At 42.4% G+C, this 7892-nt stretch overlaps 1 pseudogene; it reads right to left on the bottom strand.

Moving 5' to 3' along the window:
* Positions 1 to 316: 316 nt before the first annotated feature.
* Positions 317 to 7099, bottom strand: LOC143123493 (G2/M phase-specific E3 ubiquitin-protein ligase-like; annotated as a pseudogene).
* Positions 7100 to 7892: the final 793 nt, after the last annotated feature.

Below are 7892 nucleotides of genomic sequence, written 5' to 3'. Positions count from 1 at the left end.
ACAGAACTGTCTGAATCACTGGGCCCTGACTACTGTAACACCCTGCTGGGGTTCTATGTCTTTACTGGGGAGGACTGTACCAGCGCTTTTAAAGGAAAAGGAAAAGTGAATCCCCTGAAGCTACAGCAGAATCCTAAACTCCACAATGCTTTCAGACAGCTTGGTGTAGACTGGCTAGTCACAGATGAGCTTCAACAGGAAATGGAGAGCTTCACATGCATCATGTATGGCCAAGCACGGATGACATCAATTGACGCAGTACGTGCCAAGATGCTAAGAAAAATGGTTGGTCCTGGACTCAAAGTCAAAAGTAGACCTACAACACCTGCCTCCCCCCAAAGTCTGTCTCATCCCACATGTACAGCGTGCCAACTACAGAGTTGCCTCCTATAAGAGAGCAAACGAGGCAATAATCGAGAGCCCTAAACCATATGATCCAGGCATGGGGTGGGAGAAGACAAGAGAGGAGGTGTTGGAACCCATCTGGACAATTGGACCCATCTTCCCTCCTTCTCTTGTTGAGGTACTGGCTCAGAGAGCAGGCAACTCTTGACAAGGTAACTGATTCCAACAACAATAACTTGTCTATGGGTGAAGAGGATGGAGAGTATGAGCATAATGATGAGGATGAAGAGCTGGAAATGAAAGAAATGGACTTAGAGGATCTCTTCTGTGATTATGATGAGGAAGATGAGTAGTGTTGCTGTAACTATTTGATATTGAAATGAAAAAATAGTTGCCAAATGAGCCTGTTTTGCCTGTTTTTTGGCCATATATTAAAAAAAACAAGTCAAGATGTTGTCAAATGAAATAAATAACTGTTCCATTGAATTCCTTGGGTCAGAATTATATGGGAAAATGTGTTTGTCTCTGTATCTTGTTTACTTCAAAAGTTATGCCACTTTCTATCTCATTTTTTTTTTTTTCGAGTTTGGGTTGGGTGCAATAAAGCGTTAAAAATGAAGCCTTTCACACATTTTTTCAGCTTGGTACCTGGCAGATTCTGAAAATAGACACTTTAAGGATTAAAAAATGTAAGTGGCATAAAAAATCCGGGGGGTGCGCGTGGACCCCTCTTTCCATCTATACTAAATTACTTTTCATACTTCTAAATATTTTTGAGTTACTCAGAATGCTTCAATAGTTTAGGCTACCTCTTCTTGTGTATGTATGTGCACACACGCACGCATCTGTAGTTTTGTGATTTTATTTTTTAAATTAATAAAGGTATTACATTTGTATGATTTTACTGTTATTTCAGATGGAGGATGACTAGACCTACACAGACCTCCTTGCAGGCCTGAAGAGGTAGCTGACTGCTGATGAGCTTGCGCTCACAATGTTGAAGACCATGTGAGGATGGAGGAAGAAGGTATAGATTTAGGTGGCGTGCGTAGGGTGGTGTAGACTGCCACTAAAACACTGTGAAATAGACTTGTTATGTTGTTTTTTATATGTTGTTGTCCCAGGCATATGTGGTTTTACCAACCGGAACGGGTGGGAGGTTGTGCTTAGTAGGCCGTCGTATGCAAACACACAGTGCAGGGGCATGGGAAGAACAGACCCCAGAAGAGTTTCACAGTTTTCTGGGATTGATCATTGACATCCCAGAAAAAACCAGCCTGGCCAGCTAAAGGTGGTTTGCTGGTTGACCAGCTTGTTAACCAGCTTGTTTGACCACCCTATGATGGTTGACCTGATAGACCAGCAAAACACTTGCGAAAACATACCTTCAGCTGGTCATCAGCATGACCATCTTGCACCAGCTGTATCCCACACGACAGGCTGGTCAAACCAGCATGACCAGCTTCCTCAGATGGTCACACCAGCATATTCAGCTGGTGGCCTAGCCAGCTACACCAGCAAAGACCAGCAAGAGCTGGAAGAAAACCAGCATAGACCAGCTAAAACCAGCTACCAGCATAAGCTGGTTTCTAGCTGTTTTTTTCAGCAGGGCCATCTTCTTCTGAAAAACATAACAGTGTGACAGTGTTAAGTCATTCTATAGAACTGTACAAAACAGAATAAACTTGTGTGGTTGTTTATAAGAACATTTAACAAATATTTACGGTACGAATCCAGGAGATAGTCTCTCCAAAAAGAGACAACAGGGTCCTCTGCAGTCCATTTATTGCTGTCCTTAAGTTGAACGCCGGATTTCAAACAGGTCCTCAATGAACTCCCACGTCATTGGGCTTGGTTGAAATGAAAACAGGGGGCGGAAACTGTCTGGATATTGCTGTAACAGCTTCAGAACACTGATTGTTTTCAAACCTTCACAGAATCTGCAAAATTACACAGAACAGGCAAGATTAAGTAAAATCTCTTCATGATTCCTTTTTCACTTTTGTGCTGTGCATTTATATCTTTGTTTAGACATAAAAAAATACGTAAATTTAGTACCAGACCAATGGCCAATGGGTGACAATATGTCTCTATTGTGATTACCTTAATATTTCTAAACTATACCTTTGGAATGGCCCTTGTACACAGCGGATGACCTGAAACATGACTATGTTGTGTACTAGCAGATCCTTATCCCTTACAGAGCGCATGGGCCTCAGACATCCTGCATTGGCCAAGAAGTCAAGTAGAGGAGCCTTTGAATTCTCAAGCTCCTCCAGAGTTGTACTTTCATATACCTAGGCCCTACTGAAAAAAACAGCCTGACCAGCTAAAGGTGGTTTGCTGGTTGACCAGCTTGTTGACCAGCTTGTTTGACCACCCTATGATGGTTGACCAGCTAGACCAGCAAATCTCTTGCGAAAACATACCTTCAGCTGGTTTACCCACCTAACGATGGTAATTCAGCTGGTTTTGCTTGTCGTGCCACCTCAAGCTGGTCATTTTAGCTGGTGTTGCTGGTCTACACTGCTGGTTTAACTGGCTGTGCCAGCTTATGTTGGTCAAACCAGCATGACCATCTTACACCAACAATGTCAAGCTTGGCAGGCTGGTCACCAGCATGACCATCTTGCACCAGCTGTATCCCACAAGACAGGCTGGTCAAACCAGCATGACCAGCTTCCTCAGATGGTCACCCCAGCACATCCAGCTGGTGGCCCAACCAGCTACACCAGCAAAGACCAGCTAAAACCAGCTACCGGCATAAGCTGGTTTCTAGCTGGTTTTTTCAGCAGGGGGATCACGAGTAGCTGAATTTCTTATACAGACTTTTTACTCATTTAAATGCAGAAATGTACAAGCCTGGATTATAAATTACATGATGGTCAAGACTTTCCTAACAGCTCGTAAAAATTAACAACAAAGTGATACAATTAGATAATTATATTTGTCAGCTATAGTATTTAGGGCTCAATGTATGTGAGGTGAAAATTCTCAATTCCTATTTCTCTGGGGTATGCATTTGTGCCTTGTTTTAGATATCCTTTTTTTGCATGTGAAATTCAAGTATCGAGTAATACAATACTGCAAGCAATAATTCAAGAATTTATGAAGTTGTATGAAGTTTGAATAATGGCACTGTATAAATAAAATAGAATTGAACTGGATTTGTTGCAGAGAGATATGCAAGATGTGAATTGTCTTCTGCAAAGTAGCTTGATAGTTGCCAATGAGTCTACTTATGCATAATTGTAATGAATCAGATGCACAAACGCCATGCCATTGATTGGCAACCATTTTTTGTAGCAGGCATTATACAGAAAAATAAGGTAAGTTGTAAGAAAGTCACAAGAACTGTGGAGCTGTATGTGAATTGAAGAAAGAAAAAAAAAACATCCTAAATATTACAACTGACCCTCTGTACTTTTTCCAAGAGCTCTGTGTCCGCTATATCTCCAATGACTGGCTTTGGTGAAGAATCAGTCAGTAATGAAAAGACTAATGGTGAGAGGAAGTTTGGTGGTGGACCTCCATGAACAAGACTTACAGAAATGGCCCTGCCAGCTGTGTAGTACCAATCCTCCCGTAGAGCTGCACACATAGGCCATAAAGACACACAATCATGAGCAGACATACATCATAAACATACATGTTCCATAACACAGCATTAAAGCAACACCAAAGAACTTTTCCAGCTTGTTAACCAGCTTGTTTGACCACCCTATGATGGTTGACCTGCTAGACCAGCAAAACTCTTGCGAAAACATACCTTCAGCTGGTTTACCCAGCTTATGATGATGATTCAGCTGGTTTTGCTTGTCGTACCACCTCAAGCTGGTCATTTTAGCTGGTGTTGCTGGTCTACACTGCTGGTTTAACTGGCCATGCCAGCTTATGTTGGTCATTCTAGCAAACCAGCATGACCAGCTTGACAGGCTGGTCACCAGCATGACCATCTTGCACCAGCTGTATCCCACACGACAGGCTGGTCAAACCAGCATGACCAGCTTCCTCAGATGGTCACGCCAGCATATTCAGCTGATGGCCTAACCAGCTACACCAGCAAAGACCAGCAAGAGCTGGAAGAAAACCAGCATAGACCAGCTAAAACCAGCTACCAGCAGGGATGTCTCATTCCATCGAACTACAGATCTGCTACCCGATCTGGCAAACTTACATGGTGCGGTTATAGCCGATAGAGGGCCGCGAAGCAAATGCAGAAGTGCCGTTCACCCTGTTATGAGTTGATGAACCACTGAAACGTTTTTGGAAACATTATTTTAAGGTACAAAAAACTCCTTGGTGTTGCTTTAATGACCGATGTACAGTGTGCTGTGTGGAAGTTTGTGAACCCTAAGATCAGCTGGCCATAATGTGATGAGGATGTTCAGGAGGCATTTTAGCCCATTCTTTTTTCAGTTCAGCCATACTCAAATGAGATGTCAAAACAGCTACAAATCATGATGCTCCCTGAGCTGCAGAATACAGAAGGTGCATAACTGGTGCACTCTCACATAGTGTTGTGTGGTGTTGGACTACCTGTTTACAGTTATCAGGATCCTTGCTTGATTTTATTCTAGTCAAAGGAGTTTCAACCTAGTCTCATGAACCAGACTCTTTCATGCCGTTTCACTTTGTGCAAAGAGTCTGGCACATCTCAGTAGGCATACGTTAGCTTCCTGGTAGGCAGATACTTTCTTTGAAACTATTGGGAATGCCCTGGGCATTCTACCATTCACAACCATTTGGTAGTGGCGCTTTCAGCCCTCCTACTGAGGACATAGCCCTCTCACTGAGGACATAGCCCTCTCTCTGTTCACTGATTGGCCATACACATTTTTTGGCTGAGGAAGCGTAAGTCTTTGGATAGGTAGATGACTAGTGCTGTGGCGAAATGTGATATTGAACGCTAGCCTGGCTAGTTTCAATCATTGATTAAAGCTGCAGTTGGCAAGATTTGTTTGATCATATTCACTGAAACCGACACTATGCTCTGACAGAACAAAAACAAAAACCTCCACCTAGAGCCTGTTATTTGTTTTGCAAATATCCACAGCTCCCGGTTCTTCTGATCCAATCAGAGCAGGGCTGTGTGAGATCTGACTGTCAATCACAGTCTGGTGCGCACTGACGAGCACAAACTCGATGAGAGGGTGCTCGGTGGTAGTGAGGGAGGGCCATGAGAGTTGTAAACATTTAAAATTTTGGCTAAGTCCCCTCAATCTGTCAAACTTGCCAACTGCAGCTTTAATCCCAAAGGTTCACTTACGTTTGTATACAGCCTTTTGAATGTTTCATGGCTGTTTTCAACAAAGGCATGAAATGTAATTACATTAATCTCAAGACCTTTCTGTTTAATGATCACTTCTCCTCCACACCCAACACAGCTCCATACAGATAACTTGTCTTTGTTGTATTGTTTTGTTTGTTTGTTATTGTGTTTCCCTGCCTTTGTCTTTGTTGTATTGTTTTGTTTGTTTGTTATTGTGTTTCCCTGCCTTCCTACTATGTAAAGCGACCTTGGGTTTGAGAAAGGCGCTATATAAAATAAACGTATTATTATTATTATTAATTCACAGGATTAAGATGTTAAAATCCCTTGTTCCAAAATCCAAGGTAAAAACACATTCAGAAGCCCCTACTCAAATTAACTTTAAAAAGCACGCTACCCACAAATCTGCCAACAAATGGCCACAAACACAAGACAAATGGCCCATCCAACAGCAGTATGTAGCATGCGGCATGTCATTGGGGTTATCAAGTGGGCACCCTCATTCACCGATGTTTCGTTAAGTTAGGCCCACGACACCTCATGAAGCCTTAACAGTGAAACCAGCATCCTGGAGACACTCCCCTCCATGCTGCCACCATATTACCACATTGAAATATTCAATACCCAAAATACTCTTAACCAGCCTAGGCATGGTCTAGGTTGGCTAGGTTGGTCCGTCCCGTTGATGTAGACTGAACCATAACCATAAAAACCCTAGCCAACCACCATCAACCTAGGCACAGCCCATCACAAACAAGTTATTTTGTGCTGTTAGGGTCATATTGTGCTTGTCTAGGCTGATGACTTGGATGAAATTCATATCATACTGTATGATCGAAAATGCAGAAAACTAGGCAATTGATAAGGGTTGATAAACTTTACCACATCACTGTACATACATATTTACAAATACATATACAATATATCATTATCTGCTGAAAGACTATTATGAATTCTAGAGAAACAAGTGATTACCTGTACTGTCAATAGCCAAGGTCTTCCTGTTTTCTTTTCCTTCGAACATAGGTGACATGGCAATGGCCTCAATGAGTAGTCTTCAAAATTCCCTCCTTGGCCCCTCCTAAATCAACACTTTCTTCATTTTTCCCCATATCATCAGAGAATTTCACATTCTCAAGTTGGGGTCAAACCCTTTGGAAACCTCGCACTGCTCCATCCCAGACAGAAGAACGATTGATATTAAACCTGCATGTCTCTTTTGTGGAAATTTTGCTTGATAATTCCTGTAGGATTTCTTCCACTGGGACCTTTTCTGTTCTACTGAGACACATGTAAACAAGAAATATAATTGTCATCACAGTCATATGACATGAGAGAATAGGATATAATGCAATGTCATTTGGCATGAGGCACAGTCATAACAGACATTTGTCATGTGTAGGCCTATATGACGATCTGCTGATAAAGTGTTTGTCTCTTAAGCTTGCATACAGTATCTGATACTCACATTTGATTCTCCATACTGGCTATTATAGCTTGTTGTAATCTTCTGAGAAATCACCAGATAAGTCAGCCACAAGATCAAGATATGTGGCATAGTCCTCATCAACACCTGCACTGCTTGTGCTTGGGATGTCATCTCTCCTCACCGGTACATCAACTTCCATGCTTGCACTGCTTGTGCTTGGGATGCCACCTCTCCTCACTGGTCTGTCGACCTCAAAAGTATGGGTTGATGAGGATGGGTGTTTCATTACCAGTATCATGTCTGTTCAGCCTTGCAGCAGCCCTTGTACTAGGGGTGTAACGGTACATGTATTCGTATTGAACCGAAACGGTACGGGCATCACGGTTCGGTTCATGAATTTACACGGAGAATACACGGTATAATTAAAATAGGCTACATCGTCGGTCAGTCAGAGATAGCAGCACAAAGCGAGTGGTGGCGACCCACAAGAGTTAGAGGACCCGCTGGTCTCTTAAAGATTGCAAGTTTGAGAACTTCAGTTACAGTAGTACAGGCGAGAGAGTGGTGGATGAGACGAAACTGTGTGTTGGCGTTGTTCAGCAGTTGTTGGCTAACGTTATGTGAGTGGAAATATATCGAACATGCTACACATATTCAACGCCATCACGCAGATGATGAAGCCTTGGCTACCAATCACTGAAACAAGGAAAAAAAAACTTCCCCTGCACTTCACCAGCCTTTGGATACAAATAGGGCCAAAACCTATGGCTTAAAATGATTTTGTAATGACAAAGCTATTTAAATCGCGTGGTAATTACCTCTATGTTAGGGTAACTTGTAACTTGT

This window comes from Alosa pseudoharengus, unplaced genomic scaffold, assembly GCF_046254945.1.
Source record: "Alosa pseudoharengus isolate Yale_2024_CS ecotype anadromous, Long Island Sound unplaced genomic scaffold, YU_APseudo_1.1 YU_APseudo_1.1_scf_14, whole genome shotgun sequence".
Lineage (NCBI taxonomy): Eukaryota > Metazoa > Chordata > Actinopteri > Clupeiformes > Clupeidae > Alosa > Alosa pseudoharengus.
This window is presented reverse-complemented; position numbering and strand designations above follow the sequence as displayed.